Source organism: Hippopotamus amphibius, chromosome 5, assembly GCF_030028045.1.
Source record: "Hippopotamus amphibius kiboko isolate mHipAmp2 chromosome 5, mHipAmp2.hap2, whole genome shotgun sequence".
Lineage (NCBI taxonomy): Eukaryota > Metazoa > Chordata > Mammalia > Artiodactyla > Hippopotamidae > Hippopotamus > Hippopotamus amphibius.
In genome coordinates, this window is record NC_080190.1 from 59,419,570 (window position 1) to 59,437,302 (window position 17,733).

Consider the following 17,733-nt stretch of genomic DNA (forward strand, 5'->3'; position numbering starts at 1 on the left):
TTGTCATATCTTTGATGAAATGCTTTTGTCTCAGTGGAAGCTTTAAACGTATTTTCATCTAAGCCTTGGAAAATGTTCATCAGATATCCCAGGTGGCAAAGCTAGTTCTCATTGCCAAACCAATTAACCAAGTCAAGTTTGCTTATTTTGAAATATGACACACATTCAGAAGAGTTCACTACGTAAAGCTTTACGGGTCAGTAAATAACAAACAAGCAAACACAAGTAACTATTGCTCTTGGCCAGCATCCCAGAGGCCCTACCTCGTGCCTCTGACGACTCATTACTGCCCTCCCTTTGTCCCAGAGAATGCCACTGTCCTGACTTTACGGTAATCATGCTTCTTTATAATTTTGCCATGTATGTACTTACCCTTGAACAATACAGTATTGCTTAATTCTGATTTTTGGTAAATAGAACCTTACCGTATGTTCTTAAGAAATGCGTCTTAACATTATGTTTGAGAAATTGATGCATATATTTATATGCAATGGTGGTCTGCTGCATTTTCATTTTGGTGTAGTGGTCCATTGTATGAAGTTACCACAGTATATTTATCCATTCTGCTATTAATGAACATTTGAGTAATTTCCATTCGAGGACTGTAAGAATCATGTTTCTGTGAATAGGCATTTTGTTCCACCTAGAAGTAGAATTGCTGAATTCTAGGGTATGTCTATCTTCAATTATAGTAGGTAGTGCCAGCCTGTTTTCCGAAGTGGTTGCACCAAAATTATATCCCTACTCTCAATATGAGAGTTCCTATTGCTTCACATCTGCACCCACACTAGGATTCATCAGTTCAAACAGGACGCATTTGTACCTCTTTGTAGCTCCTGTATATTTGCCATTCTTTGTACTTTTGTACTTCTTGTACATTCTGGTGGGTATATAGTGATATCGCACAGTGATTTTAATTTGCATTTCTCTGATATTGAATGGGGCTGAGCTCCTCCTGTGAGTTGCTTGTTCAAGACTCTTGCCATTTTTCTATTGGAACGTTTGTTTCTTGCTGTTTTGTAGGAGTTCTTTTTACATTTTGGATATGATCCCAGTGTCAGTTGTATGTGTTGCAAAGATATTCTTCCTCTCGGTGGTTTGTCTTTCCAACCTTTAAATGGTTGTCTTTGATGAAAATGTTCTTAATTTAACTGGGTCCAGATAGCAATCTTTTCCTTATTTGTTGCTACTTTTTGTGTCCCAATTAGGAAACTTTCTTCTACACTGGATCCATGAAGACTCTCCCATATTATCTTCTAGAAGCTTTACTGTTTTCTTTTACATTCAGGTTTAGAATACACATGGAATTGATTTTTGTATGAAGTGTGAAGTAAGTGTTGTTTCATGCCCCCCTCCCGTACAGATATCCAATATTCCAGTTTTATTTATCAAAATACTGTCCCTTTCCTACTCTTTCATAGAGTCACATTTGTTGAAGTGCGTATGTGTGTGTGTGCGTGCGCGCATCACAAGGTATATGGGTTCTCTGTTATATTCTTTGGATCTATTTGTCCAAACCTGTGTCAAAACACTGTTTTAATTACTGTGCTTTTATAACAAATCTTGATATTAAATAAAGTGTATCCCCCCAACTTTTTCTTCTTGGACATCTTGGCTACTGTGTTAGTTTAGGTTCTCTAAGAAAGACACCAAGATGGCATTAAAAATTAATAAATAACTTTTATTAAGGAAAATGTTTATATGAGAGAAAATAGGGAGGGAGCTTGCTAAGGATGGGAGAACTGTCAGCCTCTAACACAAGTCTGATTCCAAGTAGAGGGAAGAGAAGATTGGGTGGAATCTTTCTAGGCTACTGTGCAGTCAAAGGAAGTCTTGACAAGATTACTGGGAATTCCTAGAGCCAAAGCTGGCCATCGGAAGGGTCCTGTGTCTCCCAAGGATAGGTCTACTTTGGTATTCCTAAATGCATTCAGTCATTGGCTGGGAGCAGCCTGTGGAAATTGTGGCCTCAGCATGAACTTGATGATGAATCTCCAAACAGTAGTTGGGGCCTTTGGTCAATTACTCTCCCTATAGTTGGAGGTCTCTAAGATATACTCATGGCTTGCACAGCTTACGCTTGTGGTGGGCAGATCTACTTCTCCAGACAGGTTTAGAAAACAGCTCCTATAAGTTTCCCTATTAAGATTTGATCAAGAGTACGTTAAATCTATGCATCAGTTTGGGAAGAATTACCTTTAAAATACAGGTCTCCCACGTCATGAACCTGGTATACAGCTTTGTTTATTTGCATCTTCTTTTATTTATCTTCATAATGTTTCATTGTTTTCTGCAAGGTCTTATAGTTTGTTAGATTAATTCCTAGATATTTGATATTTTTTTCATCTTTGTTTCTAGTATATACAAATGCAATTGATTCTTGTATATTGACCTTTTATTGAGCAATGTTGCTAAACTCATTATTCTGACAATTTATTTGCACATTATTTTGGATTTTCTCTGTATACAATCAAATAACCTGTTCCTGATTGTTTTATTTCTTCCCTTTGATCATTTTGCTTTTTATTCTTCTTCTTGCCTTATTTTACTGGCTACTTCCTGTTCAGTGTTAGATAGAAATGGACATATTTGTCTTGTTCCAAATCTCAAAAGGCAAACTGTCCACATTTTACTAGTAAATTACATTATGCTGTATACTCTTTGCTTACTTCCCCAGATTCATTCTCCACGCTTTTGCCTCTGCACTGTGCCCTGGGGAGGCAACAGAGAATCAATGGGCTCCATTGCTCTTTCACTTTGGATTGGTTGTGGCCAATTAAATACACCAATGTGAGATAGGGTAGGGAGAGAGGAAAATTGAATTGTGTTATTTATACCCCAGACTACTTCACTGCCATGTCATATAGATTAGGTGTGTCTTTTTTTTTTATGCATCTTTATTGGAGTATAATTGCTTTACAGTGTTATGCTAGTTTCTGTTATACAACAAAATGAATCAGCTGTATGTATACATGCATCCCCATATATCTTCCCTCTTGAGCCTTGCTCCCACCCTCCCTATCCCATCCCTGTAAGTCATCACAAAGGACTGAGCTTATCTCTGTGTAACATAGCAACTTCCCACTAGCTATATATTTTACCTTTGGTAGTATATATATGTCGATGCTACTCTCTCACTACGTCCCAGCCTCCCCTTTCCCCACTGTGTTCTCTAGTCCATTCTCTACATCTGTGTCTTTATTCCTGCTCTGCCACTATGTTCATCAATACCATTTTTCTAGATTCCATATATATGCGTTAGCGTATGGTATTTGCTTTTCTCTTTCTGACTTACTTCACTCTGTATGACAGCCTCTAGGTCCATCTACCTCACTACAGATAACTCAGTTTCATTCCCGTTATGGCTGAGTAATATTCCGTTGTATATATGTACCACATCTTCTTTATCCATTCATGCGCCGATGGACATTTAGGTTGTTTCCATGTCCTGGCTATTGTAAATAGTGCTGCAGTGAACATTGTGGTACATGTATCTTTTTGAATTATTGTTTTCTCGGGATATATGCTTAGTAGTGGGATTGCTGGGTCATATGGTAGCTCTATTTTTAGTTTTTTAAGGAATCTCCATCCTGTTTTCCATAGTGGCTGTATCAATTTACATTCCCACCAACAGTGAAGGAGGGTTCCCTTTTCTCCACACCCTCTCCAGCATTTATTGTTCCTAGATTTTTTGATGATGGCCATTCTGACTGATGTGAGGTGATACCTCATTGTGGTTTTGATTTGCATTTTCTCTAATGATTAGTGATGTTGAGCATCTTTTCATGTGTTTCGTTGGCAATCTGTCTATCTTCTTTGGAGAATGTCTATTTAGGTCTTCCACCCATTTTTTGATGGGGTTGTTTGTGTTTTTGATATTGAGCTACATGAGCTGCTTGTATATTTTGGAGATTAATCCTTTGTTGGTTGTTTCCTTTGCAAATATTTCCTCCCATTCTGAGGGTTGTCTTTTTGTCTTGTTTATGGTTTCCTTTGCTGTGCAAAAACTTTTAAGTTTCATTAGGTCCCATTTGTTTATTTTTGTTTTCATTTCCATCATTCTAGGAGGTGGGTTGAAAAGGATCTTGCTTTGATTTATGTCATAGAGTGTTTTGCCTGTGTTTTCCTCTAAGAGTTTTATAGTGTCTGGCCTTACATTTAGGTCTTTAATCCATTTTGAGTTTATTTTTGTGTATGGTGTTCAGGAGTGTTCTAATTTCATTCTTTTACATGTCGCTGTCAAGTTTTCCCAGCACTACTTATTGAAGAGGCTGTCTTTTCTCCATTGTATATCCTTGCCACCTTTGTCATAGATTAGTTGACCATAGTTTATATCTGGGTTTCCTTTCCTGTTCCATTGATCTATATTTCTGTTTTTGTGCCATTACCATACTGTCTTGATTACCATGGCTTTGTAGTATAGCCTGAAGTCAGGGAGCCTGATTCCTCCAGCTCTGTTTTTCTAGGTGTGTCCTTCTACCAAAGGCCACAGCTTATGTCATGTAGCCCTCTCCATACTGCCACTCTTTCTATTTTATAGTAATTGCTCCCTTCTTGTACCTCTTCAGGTCCTTTCACCCATTTATAGCCCAGGATGATACATTATCCATTGTTAGTTTCTTTAAATTCTACCCCCACCTACATAAACAGTTATTGTATAAACTCTCTTCAAATCACCCCACATGAGGGTGCCGTTTGCTTTCTGCTGGGTGTCTAGAACAGTTGAAGTTTACTGTACATTTTTATGTAGGTTGCCTTTATCAGAAAAGGGAGTTTCCTTTTATTTCTTTTTGGCTGATTTTTTTTTTAAGTGTGAATTGATGAATTTTCTCAAATGCTTTTAATGAATCTATTGAGATTTTTACCCTTTATTTTCTTAATGTAGTATATAGCACAATATTAAATCATCTTCAGATACTTTTTTAAGTATATATATGATAACTCACATATACGGAATCTAAAAATGGTACTGATGAACTCAGTGACAAGAACAAGGACGCAGATGCAGAGAATGGACTGGAGAACTTGAGGTTTGGGGGGGCGGGGGTGAAGGGGAAGCTGAGACGAAGCGAGAGAGTAGCACAGACATATATATAGTACCAACTGTTAAATAGATAGCCAGTGGGAAGTTGTTGTATAACAAAGGGAGTCCAACTCGAGGATGGAAGATGCCTTAGAGGACTGGGACGGAGAGGGTGGGGGGGACTCGAGGGAGGGTGGGGGGGGAGTTGAGGGAGGGAGGGAATATGGGGATATGTGTATAAAAACAGATGATTGAACTTGGTGTACCCCCAAAAAATAATTTTAAAAAATTTAAAAAATTAATTTATTTTATTTATTGGCTGCATTGTGTCTTTTTTGCTGCACATGGGATTTCTCTAATTGATGCTAGCCGGAGCTACTCTTCATTGTGGTGCAGGGGCTCCTCACTGTAGTGGCTTCTCTTGTTGTGGAGCATGGGCTCTAGGCGCATGGGCTTCAATAGTTGTGGCACATGGGCTCAATAGTTGTGGCTCCCGGGCTCTAGAACACAGGCTCAATAGTTGTGGCACATGGGCTTAGTTGCTCTGTGGCACATAGAATCTTCCCAGAGCAGGGCTCGAACCCATGTCCCCTGCATTGGCAGGTGGATTCTTAACCACTGCGCCACCTAGGAAGTCCCAGATACTTTTTATAGACTGTTGAAATTAACTTGCTAATATTTTATTAATTAATTTTGCATTAATAAAATATTAAATATCAAGAACAGGATTTGGCCTGTAGGTTTCCTTTCTCATACAGTTTTTCCGTCAGTTTTGGTATCGATATTCTATAGGCCTCATAATGTGAGTTGGATTGTGTTTCTTTTTTATTTTCCTAGTATTTGGAAAAATTTGTAAAGATCAGTGTTATTCTTTTTAAATATTTAGTTAAACTCCATGTAGAAGGCAAATGAATCAGAAAACTGAAGCAGTTCAAATTTATTTGCATTTAATAACATAGCCTCAAATATACAAAATCAAAATTGACGAAAAGGGAAAAAGGACAAAGACATTACTGATTTTTCCTAATAGCTATGGACTTTAAAAAAAAGCATAACCATGAAATCATCATACCCAGCTATATTAACACTGGTTCCTTAATGTCATCTACTGCCTTGTCCAATTTAAGCTAATCATGGTTTGTCTTGGTTTTACCATCATCTGCCTGAGTTTTTCAGTGAGTTGGTGAACTCAGTAAGGAACAGCTGCAGGTTCCATCTTAATACCAAGCGGCTAAATTGGCTCAGGTGCCCCTTCACTCGCAGATCTCAACCCTTTTTCTTGCCTCTAGACTGTTCACGTAAGCAACACTCCCCCACAAACAACAGCTCTCATTAGGCATAGTAATTCCACCTGGGGAAGACAGGCAAGCCCCAGCAGGGGTGGGGGTGGAAGATGAGCTGGGAGAATCAGCAAATCTCTCTGCTAGAGACGTACACCTCCCCCCACCCCCAGGAAATTACTACTTGTTCCAGCCCTTCCCAGAGTGTGGACCGAGTGATACAGGTAGTACACAAGATGGTTCTAGATTGAACACAGGAATGGCTATGATAACAGTGCCCACAAGGTGAGATGGTTGTTTCCTTTTCAGCTGTCAGTACTCCTGACCACATTAAGAAGAAAGTCTTGTTTGGTGTTTATAAGTTTTCAAAACTGCTCTAACCTTTGTTCATCTAGCTCTGACAAAGAGAAAACTGGGTTTCAGGCAGGCAGTGTCTGGTTAATATTTAATATGTTGTTTGCTTTTCCTCATGTTTGTTTTTGCAGTCATCTCCTAAGTAGTAGCTAACACTTGCCAGGTTCCAAGCAGTGTAGTGAATTGGTCCTCACCAACAATCCTATGAGAGAGGTCCTAGAACCTCCCATTTTTCAGATACAGGTTCAGGGAATTTTAGCAAATACCCAGAGAGTCACAGGGAGGAAAGGGCCGAGCCCATGTTCTTAGCAGCTACTCCGTACTGTCTCCTTTGGAACAGTGATACTCTTTCCTTGAAAAATTATTTCAATTAAAGTGAACTAATATAATTCTTAAGTAAAGGATTCACGTAGTAGAGGTATAAGGTGAATGGGACAAAAATTGAGACAGAAGTCCTGGGAAGATCCAAGTTTGGGAAACATCAGCTTAGCCCAGGCTCCACCAGCCTGTCCCAAGGGCCGCCAGCCTCTGGCTCTGCTCTGGGTCACAGCTGGGAGTCAGTGCAGAGCTGGCCAGGCTACAGGCAGAAAGCAGAGGCCCATTCTAGTCCCCATTTAAAAGCTGTTGCAGGGTAGCTCACCCTGGTTATGGGCTGACATATCCTTTTATCTCTTTTGTATTTTTGACCACAAAATTGTTTTACCGATTCAACAATATGATGGGATATGATGTGATACTATGTGATAATATAATACAGTAATATAAACCAGCGCCTTTCCCAGCAAACCTAGCCTAATGGTCAAAGGTGATTGTGAGAATGAATGAGTTTAATACGTGTCAAGCATTTAGAACAGGACCTGGCACTACATATATGCACTTACAAGGGTGTTTGGGGTGAGGATGGTTAAAGGAGGATGAGAATTGGCTGAGGGCTGGGGACCGGGGTCTCTGAATCCCTGAGGAAGCAAATCTTTAATAAGTTACTACCAGTGGCAGCTCCACAATCTATCTGTCTGATGTGTTTCAGGACTTGCTTGGTTTCAGGCGGTTGCACAGACCTGCCAGAGGTAGTTGGGAAATGCCGAGACATCCTGCCCTGGCGCTTGGAGAAGCAGCATCTGTTGGGGCCGCCAGGCACCACCAGCAGCAGGATTCCACTGCCACAGGAGCGGAAGGTTAATGGGCTCCCGTATCAACATTCACCAGACACCTACCCTGCGCTGAGAACTGCACAAGCTGGCTGCCGAATCCAGGAGTGCATATTGTTCCCTGGGATGGGGAGCATCAGGCAGAGGTGGCCTCTTAAAGCGGGAGGAGGTGGATTCTTCTATAGCTCTGAATGAGTCAGCCTAAGACCAAGAGGACAGGATTAGGCAGGAACCCAGGCTGCTCGCTGAGACCAGGTGCTGGGGGCTGGGATGTGTTTCCTGCTGGGCCCTTACCTCCTGCAGAGCTCTGCAGGGCGCCCACAGACCTGGCAGTGGTTCAAGAGCAAGGCCTTGTATAGAATGAACATGGGCATGCCGCTTACTAGTTATCTAAGTCTGTACAAATCACTTATTCCTCTGGGCCTCAGCTTCCCCATCTATAATACGCAGTTTGTTATAGTACCTACCTTCCAGGGGTGCTCTGTGAACCAAATTAGATAAGGCAGGAAGTGCCTGGCACTTAGTGGGTGACCAGTCAGTGATGCTTATCTGTTACCAGGTCACTGTTATCAGCAGTGTCATCTCTGCTGTGCTGAGGGCAGGGCAGGGCTCTAGAGCTTATTTGACAGGTTAGAGTAGGCTGCAAGGACATAAAGTGAATACCCCAGGACACAGGCTGCTAAAGGACAGAGCCCTATTTTCAAGCCCCAGTGCCCCCTACACTAGGTAATATGTTCCGGGTATGAGGTGATATCCAGCCTAGCGGTCCTCTGAACTGACTACGAAATGAAACAATGAAGTTCAGGACCTGGAGGACAGCCTGGGACCCCTGTGTGCTCAGACAACGATTTGTTTTGTTTATGTCACCCCTATGGACAAAAATGTGGCCAAAGTGTTCATTTGGGCATAAGCAGGGGATTAGTAAACTGATGAAGAGGTACTTTACACCTTCATGGCTAAAACTAATCACATAGGTTTTAAATGAAATGTTCCTTGAATTTCCATACATGTGTTAGATGCACACAGGCTCAGGAAAAGGTCTTTTATAGTGTGAGACCTACACGGACAGCCCAGCATGAGGCTCTGGAATTGCACTGTCTGGGTTCAAATCCTGGCTCCACCACCTACGAGCCAAGCTGGGTGGCTCTCTGGCAGGCATCAAGCTCCTCATGTGTAAGACGGTGATGATAGCAGTGTCTGTTTCACAAGGTTCTGTCAATTCAGATGAGGCTTAATTGAGGCTGTGCTATATAAGGCACTTAGCACAGGGTCTGGCAAGCAGGAGGTGCTCCACAATGATAGCTATTACCATAATTAAGACAGAATCTCACTTAAACTTACAAAGCGTTATCTTTGCAGGTCAAATATCAACAAATTGTTCTCTGCTGTGGACATGAATGATAGCTCAGTCTGGAGCCCTGGTGTCTAAGGTCCTAGGTGCCTATTACCTTCTGGAAGCCAGCCCCTGCATCTTGTGTGTCTTTATATCCCCACGCCTCCACCCCCTCCCATCCTGCCCCAGGCTCAGTGCTCAGCACAGTGGGGGTCTCTGTAATGCCTGCTCCCTAGACCTAAGTGTGCCATCCATCAACCGAGAGAGGTGCTCCAGAGGACTGGCGCGATGGCGATGCCTGGGTCTGGGGCCAAGGGACGTGAAGGCAGGAGGACCCTGTCGGACAGACACACCTGGCTGTGACTTCAGCATGCCCTTTTCTGATTAAAGGTGGTGCTTTCAGGGAACTTTCCAGGCATGTCGTAATTGATGGGATGCTAGTAGCATACAGCAAGACTGAATACAGCTGAGCTGGGTAGGTCATTTAGCCCCTTCTTACTCAATTCTCATCTCAAAAAATAGGAATAAAAAATGCTCCCTCCTTTAAGGCTTTGTAAAACTCAAATTAGCTCGTAAGTGTGATGTAAAGTACCTCTCTCTCTCTCACACACACACACACACACACACACACGACTAACGACACCCACGGCTTACGAGCGATTGATTTTCCATCTTTCATCCTGACAGGTCGGTGGGAATACAGGAGAGCCCAGAAGCCCCTTTTCCCTATGTTAATTGGACCCTGTAAGGCTGCCGCCTGCCTGCAGCCTCCAGACGGGCTCAGCATGCTGTCCGCTGGGCAGCAGGAGGTGGCTCATTAAACACGGTGGTGACGGGCCCAGTGATTCATCACTCCAGTCGAGTGATGTCAGGAAGAGGACAGTTTTCAGGTGGGAGACTCAGGAGCCGAAGGGACTCCCTCTCTAAGGGCAAACACCTCAGGGCCGAGTGCAAAACGCAGCTCAGGTGCTTGCTCGGAGGGAGAAGGGCCCACCGGTGACCCCATCCTCCCCGTCCTGTGGGGTTTGGACAGCTCTAGCTCTGACTTGTCAGGACTCTGCTGTCCTCTGGGCTTCTGAACGGACCCTGGCCAAACTCCAGTACTAACCTTGTCACTTACAAAGCCGTGTCACAGAGTCGTGTGCTTGATAAATCAGAATGCAACGCTGGCACTCTGACTCCAGAGTCTAAACTTTTTACTCCTACATCTTATTTGCGGCCACCACGTGGATGGATGGTAGGAAGGAAGAGAGGGAGGGAGAGAGGGAAGGCAGGCTGTTTTCCAAGTTCTGAGGATGGAATGAGAGACTCTGTATGTGCCACCGCTTTTACACATTTAAAGTGTCAGAACTGGACTTCCTAGGTGGTGCAGTGGTTAAGAATCTGCCTGCCAGTGCAGGGGACATGAGTTCGAGCCCTGCTCCAGGAAGATCCCACATGCCACGGAGCAACTAAGCCCGTGTGCCACAACTATTGAGCCCATGTGCCACGACTACTGAAGCCCACGCGCCTACAGCCTGTGCCCCGCAACAAGAGAAGCCACTGAAATGAGGAACCCACACCACAATGAAGAGTAGCCCCTGCTCTCTGCAACTAGAGAAGGTCTATGTGCAGCAACAAAGACCCAATGCAGCCAATAAATAAATTTATAAAAAATAAAGTGTCAGAATGGACTAGAACATTGCCATTGTTAAACCAAAGGTTGTCCACTTCAGAAAGAAGTTTGTCCTCTCTAAGCTGGGCCTTCAGCGCCTCTGGCATCTTGTGGAGACTCCTGGGCCTTTTCCATCCTCCAGGTCTGTCCTTACCCCCAGCTCTAAGGCTTTTCTCTCCCTCTGGGATGTGAGGGAAACAGGACTACACCTCAGTATTGGGAGATTCAGAGCTTTCTGCCCTTGGTCGTCTCTCTGGTCTGGGTGAGTCCCTTACCCACTCTATCTACAGCCACCTTTGTCTCTGATGAGAAGTTCACCCTGCAGGGCTGAGAGGGTCCAGGAGAACCTGCGTGTCACAGCATCTAATTCAGCGGCCCGGTGTCAGGAGCTCCATAGCCACAGTGACCGATGACAGCACAGACGCAGAACAATTTCCTTCACTGAGAATGTTCTGTTGGACAGTGCTGCTGCAGAGTTTAATATTTGTTTTAATTAATTAATTAATTTGCTGCATTGGGTCTTCGTTGCTGTGCCCAGGCTTTCTCTAGTTGTGGAAAGCAGGAGATACTCTGTTGTGGTGCGCGGGTTTCTCATTGCAGTGGCTTCTCTTGTTGCGAAGCATGGGCTCTAGGCGCACAGGCTTCAGTAGTTGTGGCACGTGGGCTCAATAGTTGTGGCTTGTGGGCTCTAGAGCACAGGTTCAGTAGCTGTGGCACGTGGGCTTAGTTGCTCTGTGGTGTGTGGGATCTTCCTGGACCAGGGCTCGGACCCTTGTCTCCTGCATTGGCAAGCGGATTCTTAACAACTGCGCCACCTGGGAAGCCCCGATATTTGTTTATAGCTCTTTTTTTCTTTCAAGGCAAAACGTATACATTTAATCTTATCGCTCCAGAACGTTCCCTCATGCCCCATCCCAGTCACTCTACCCCCAACCCCAGAGGTAATTGCCCTTTGATCACTTATTTTAACCATAAATTAGTCCTGCCTGTTTATGAAAGACTTTGATTGGCATTGCCAAGGGTGCCCTGAAAGATCGCACCATTTTTCACTCCCCTCAGGAGAACGAGAGAGTCTTGGGACTAACGATTTCCGTCTTCTCTCCTCCTCGTTTCTCAGCTTCCCTACACTCAACAAGCAACACAGAACTGGGAATTTGAAGATGGCCTACCTTCAGGGAGCCTGCACCATTCTGCCTGCCTCTGGGACTGGGCTGGACATATTTCCCATGGTGTCCCTTTCTAGGAGTGTCTGATTGGCATCCCCAATGCAGGATTTCTGCCACCATTTGCAGGATTGCCGGGTAGATGGGAACGGGCAGGGAGGGCAGGGGCTGTCACCTTCTAAGGACTGTCAGAGAGGGAGTTGGCTCAGAGGACATTGCTCCAGGTCACACGAGCTGGTTGGCCGCTGGTGGTTCTGATCCTGCAGTGGGGGGTACAGGAGATTTGAATCAAGTTTGAGCTGAAAAGTGGGATCTGTAAATTACTTTGGCTTAAAATTCTGGGTAAGGGATAAGGAGCCACATTTTCCCTTTTTGCTTCCAATCAGTTGAAAAAAGGCTCAAGAAGGAAAAATCAAATCTAACTCTTTGCATGGATATTACCCCAAGGCTTGAAAGGTTCCCAGGTGTTCATAGCCTGCCCCCAGGCCAGCCTCTCCTGGTGCCTGTCATCCCTGGGGGCAGGGGGTGGGGGGGGCGATGTGGCCAGAGAAGGCGTCCATGTGCTGAAAGCCAGCTGGGAGGGTAGGAGCTGTGATTCCAGGGACTCCTGGGTGGTGCAGAATGACATGACTGACCTCAGTCGACTTTTCCTGGGTGAGGGAAGCAGCCTGCAGCAGGGGGAGTGGGAGGAGGGTGCGGGGATGAGAGTCACAGCATGGAGCTGGAGACTTCCTGAGCCATCAGAGCGGGTGGGGGATGGCTCCAGCACCCAACAGGCACGACGTCTGTGGAAAACCTGGACACTATCACCTCCTGCAGTCTTTTGCTTGTGCTCACGTGGGTGAGTACTGATTGGCAGCTAGGCCAGGATGAAGGAAAAGAGCCTTGTGACCTGGATCACAAGAGGGCAAGAGAGGGCGGCCAAGGACACTGGGGCCAAGGAGGAAGGAAGTCAGGAAGGATGCAGCTGGGAGCTGCCCTGAGGAGTTCCTGGAGTCGGCAGATACCTGAAGCTGACTGCAAGGAACCAGGCCCAGGACGGGGAGGGGCCGAAGGACTCACCTGGCAGCACGAGGACCGCAGGTATCCCTGAAAAGGCGTGATGGCCAGGCTAGGAAATGATGAGTCAGATGTGGAAAGGGAGACCTTTTTTGCTCCCTGTTGCAGGGCCTCATGAGTTGGGCGGGGGGGGGGGGGGGGGGGGGGGGCGGCGTGCCAGTGAGAACCTTAGGGGCTGACCCAGGCTTCAAGGTTCCTCTGTATCAGAAGCTTCTACAAAAATTGAGAAAGTCATCGAGGTCTGTGTTTAGGGTGGTCACAGCCCCTCTGCGGCCCCAGAACTCACAGCACACAGCCAGGTTGCAGCTGTAAGGCCAGCCCAGGCAGGAGGCTGCAAGGCCTGCCTGGCCTTTCCCCTCCCCCCCACCCAAACACAAACTCAGAGAGAGAAAGCTCTTTCCCTCCAGCTGGGACCTCAGAGTTATTATCAAGCCCCTGTCACCAAACTCAGGTTTGCCCTGTATTGGGCACCAGTGACCCAGGGAGCTTGGCCATAGATATGCCGGGCAGATGGCCAGATCCTCCCCAGCCAACAAGGGGTGGGCATAGGGTCCGTGCACTGGGGGATTATTGCTGCTGAGAGCATTAAGTACACACTTTCTTGTTGTGAGTAGCTGGAGCTCTCCAACCCCAACTGTAGAATCTTGCTAGAAAGCTAGTAAACGCTCCATCACCGGTCATATCCAGGCTGAGACTGGATAAACATTTGGCAGGGAGTGTGTGTGTGTGTGTGTGTGTGTGTGTGTGTGTGTGTGAGAGAGAGAGAGAGAGAGAGAGAGGAGGAATGCAATTCACACAACTATTGTAGGCTTGCACTAGATTAATGTTTCTCATCCATGTACCATCTTTTGGATTTTTGAAATATCTGGGACCCATTTAATTATTTATATATTATTTTTTCTTTAAATAATTCACTCTTTTGGACACAAGTATTTGTTTAAAGGAAACCTGAAATCAGTACCATAAAAGAAAACCAGAATCGTGTGGTGTGAACAGAGGATAACGGTTAAAATCACCACCATCATCACCACCTCCACGCACTAAAACAGTGTTATCAAATCCTAGCTGTGTACTATCACCTGGCTTGTTGTCTAGGTCAATATGGAGACAGCGAGTTAGATGCTAAAGAGAGATCCACTCCCCAAAAGGCTTTTCCTTAAGATCATTAGAAAGATTGGCAATGAATTGAAAAGCAAACAGGCTGCTCCCTGAGCATTTCCACCCAGTGCCCTCTTGCTCAGGTATCAACCTGGACCACTTGCCCTTGGTTGTTCTCCTGCAGCCTGACACAGCCCGGGGAAGATGCCCCTCCCCCCTGCCCCGCCATCTGTGAAAGGAGGTGCTTGGCTAGACAGCCATTGCGAGGATCCCTTGCAGCTCTGACATTCCTTCCACCTTCACTCTTACAGGATTCTTCAACTCCTGTATGGTTTCTCAGGGTGGGCTTTCAACAGCTGTTGTCCAGGGAGGGAGATGAGCTCCACCATAGGTACCTGCCAGCCCTGCAAGAAAAGCCTGTTCTGCTGCTGGGCTTCCATCTCCAAACACCCCAGAGCCTCTTCTCCCAGCCTCCGCCTCGAGCCCCCAGCCCTCATCCTTCCCACTCCCGAGTCTGGCTGCATCAGGAGCTTCATGTAAGCTAAATGTAGGTTTGAAAAATAGGATTCCATTGAAAGATGATTGTGTGCCTGCTTACTCAGGCCTCTGAGATGGAGCCTGTCCTTATTTGATTTAGTCCTGGGCACTTTCAAAAGAAGGGATGGTGGCGGGGGGAGCCAATTTATCACAGAGAATGAGACAGTCAGAGAAACAGGTTTCATTTGGGGCTTTGTTTATAGCTTGGAAAAGTGCTTTGAAGTATTTTCTCCAGCATGCGGTCAGCAGGGGGATGCCCCGTTAAGCACAGCACCTATGCCAAAATACAGCAACACCTGGCTTGAAGCAAGTTGACGATGTGAAACTTGGCTAGAGGAGGGAGAGGTGAACTAGTAGGTGATTATGCACTTCACGCAGAAAGGGTTTCTAAAAGGTATCCTTTAAGCAGTCAATCCCAGGCAACTTTTAAATAAAATTCTATTTCTTCCCAGGGTGTGATAAGGACTTCATAAGATGACCATGTTTCAACCAGATGCATTTCAGGGATGGATTTCCTTCTGGAAACTACTTATATCTCCTTTCTCTCTCTATGGTTTTGCCTATTCTGGGCATTTCCCAGGAATTGAATCATATGCTATGTGGTCTTCTGTGTCTGGTTTTTTTTTTTCTAACTTAGCATGATGTTTTCAAGGTCCATCCATATTGTAGCATGTATCAGAACTTCATTCCATTTTGTGGCCGAATAATAATATTCCATTGTATGGTAAGTTTTATTTATCCATTCATCAGTTGATCAATATTTGGATTGTTTCCACTTTTTGGCTATCGTGAATATTGCTGCTATGAACATTTGTGTACAAGTTTCTGTGTGGATTTATGTTTTCATTTCCCTTGGGTATACACCTAGGAGTGCAATTGCTGAGTCATATGATAGTCCTATATTTAACTTTTGGAGGAAGGGACAGACTTTTCCACAGGAGCTGCACCATTTTATATTCCCTCAAGCCATGTATTAGACTTCCAGCTTCCCAATATCCTTGCCAACACTTGTCATTGTCTGTCTTTTTGTTTTAGTCATCCTAGTGAGTGGGAAGTGTCATCTCCTGTGGCATTGACTACGCACCTGGGATTTAACCCCAAGTCTCCCTGGGCAGGGAGCAGGCAACTGACGGACTTGGTGACATTTTCTCCCTGACTAGGGTGAGCTGTGAATGTCCTCCGGGTTTCTCCCTGTAGAGAGTGGGTGGCCCATCAATGGCTGGCCTCAGTCGCTTTCATTCTGTCATTTGAGAACAGATCCTAGAAGTGCCTCTGAACAGGAGTCAGAGGATGGAGAAATATGCCCAGGACCCTCAGAGAACCCTCCAAGAACCCGGGCTGGGAGAGCTTTCTGCTAACAGCAGGTGGGTGGTGCCTGCCAAGTCTTGTTCAGGCAGGCCTGGCACCCAGCAGTCACTTAGGGAATGCCTCTTGAATGAAAGGGCTGAAAAGGAAAGTAAATGCAATCTAGTCCAACCCTTTTATTTTACAGGCAGGAAACAGACCCAGCGAAGGGACATGGCCCAGCTAAGTCACCATTTACAGCCAACAAATGGAAGAAGCCCAGATGCAGGCCAGGTGCTCAGCTACACACGTGAGAAGAGGTGCTCTTTCCACAGCCCCAGGTGGCCGGGGCCTGCGGGATGCATCTCCCAGAGGGAGCCTGTGCGCGCAGCCCCTCCTCTCCTCCCCCTACTCCCTCTGATCTCCAAGAACATCTGCTCATTAGCAACCCAAACTAGATAGTTGGGAGGCAAGAGGAGCCAACTGACCTTTGCAGTTTGAAATGCTTTCATGGGAGGAGGGGAAGGAGAGAAGGAATGGGGGGAAAAGAGAATAGTGACAATTATGTTAAAAGCTATGACTTACGAAAGACCTACGAAGGGCCAGGCACTGAACGGGCCTCTTTACACGTTTTATTTTTACTTCCTCAACATTCCTAAAATACATTATTGCTGATAGTCCTGGTTGTTGCTTAAAAGAAAGCAGATGATGGAAGCTCTCTAAATAAAAATGGAAAAAAAAATAGGTGGACCTGGGTACGCTAGACAAGTGCTCAGCCCAGCAAAGCTCCCACTGCCTGAACTGTGGGCTGCCTGTGATCCTCGGGCCCGCAGCCGCACAGCAAGAGCCAGGCACCTACAAGGTCTTGGGTTGCATCCCAGTCCCACCACGTGCAACTGACTAGTTCCCTTTCACGTCTAAAAGTAAGTGGGTAAGAATACCTACCTCCCAGCATCGTAGAGAGGGTGGGATATGTGTGATGAAAAGGCTCTCAGGTCCACAGCATGGTACATTGTAGGCATTTGGCAGTGGCTGGTTCTCTTTTTTTCTCCCACCTGCAAACCACTGTCTACTTCCAAGAAAGATGATGGCCTTGCATCCTCTTACCCCAAGGAAGCAGCATTTTAACAGATAATTTCTTAGAAAGCACAGTCTGGAGGTTCAAAAGAGTATATTTGAAAAGGTAATTGGGAACCCAATAAAAAACCACCGACTTGTACACTTAAGAAAAATTGAAATACCCTGCCATTTTTCACCTGATACAGGAAAGCACCTTGATAGAGGTATTCCCAAGTGTGGTAACAATTCTGAAGATGTACATGACATTACCAATAATAAATTGTGAAGCCGAAAGGAACTTTTCTAAACTACCAGTGATAAAAACAAAATTTGGTAAAAAAAATAAAGTGACTGGGAGAGACATTTAGGGGCAGAGGGGCTTCCCCCTGGTAGTCCCTGAAGGGCCTTACAGACCCTTAAAGACTCAGGCGTGTTTAGTTGCTGCATTTTTCCTGGTTGCGTCTCTCAGCCACCTGAGCAGGGAGAATGAGGTCTGGGACACACCTGTGTAGTGGCTGAACAGGAAGTCCTGACCTGCCCATGTCAACCTCTTGGGGCTCATCAGGATGCCCCTGCAGGTGCCCTGTGTGAAGGCTGGGGACGGGAGAAATGGGCAGTGGAGACTGCTATTTGGGGTTTGGATTGAGGAAGGGTGCTGGTGACCAGTGGCACCAGGAGAAGGGAGTGGGGTCTGCTGCTATGAGGGTGTTGCAATGTCTCATCGCCATCTTGATGATGTGG

General features: G+C 45.4%; 1 long non-coding RNA gene across 1 annotated transcript; it reads left to right on the forward strand.

The window, feature by feature from the left end:
* The first annotated feature begins 9,308 nt into the window (after positions 1-9,308).
* On the forward strand, positions 9,309-12,538 carry LOC130854571 (uncharacterized). Its single transcript, XR_009054042.1, has 3 exons — positions 9,309-9,613; positions 9,826-10,028; positions 11,910-12,538. It is a non-coding gene; the product is annotated as an uncharacterized LOC130854571 (long non-coding RNA).
* The last annotated feature ends 5,195 nt before the right edge of the window (positions 12,539-17,733 follow it).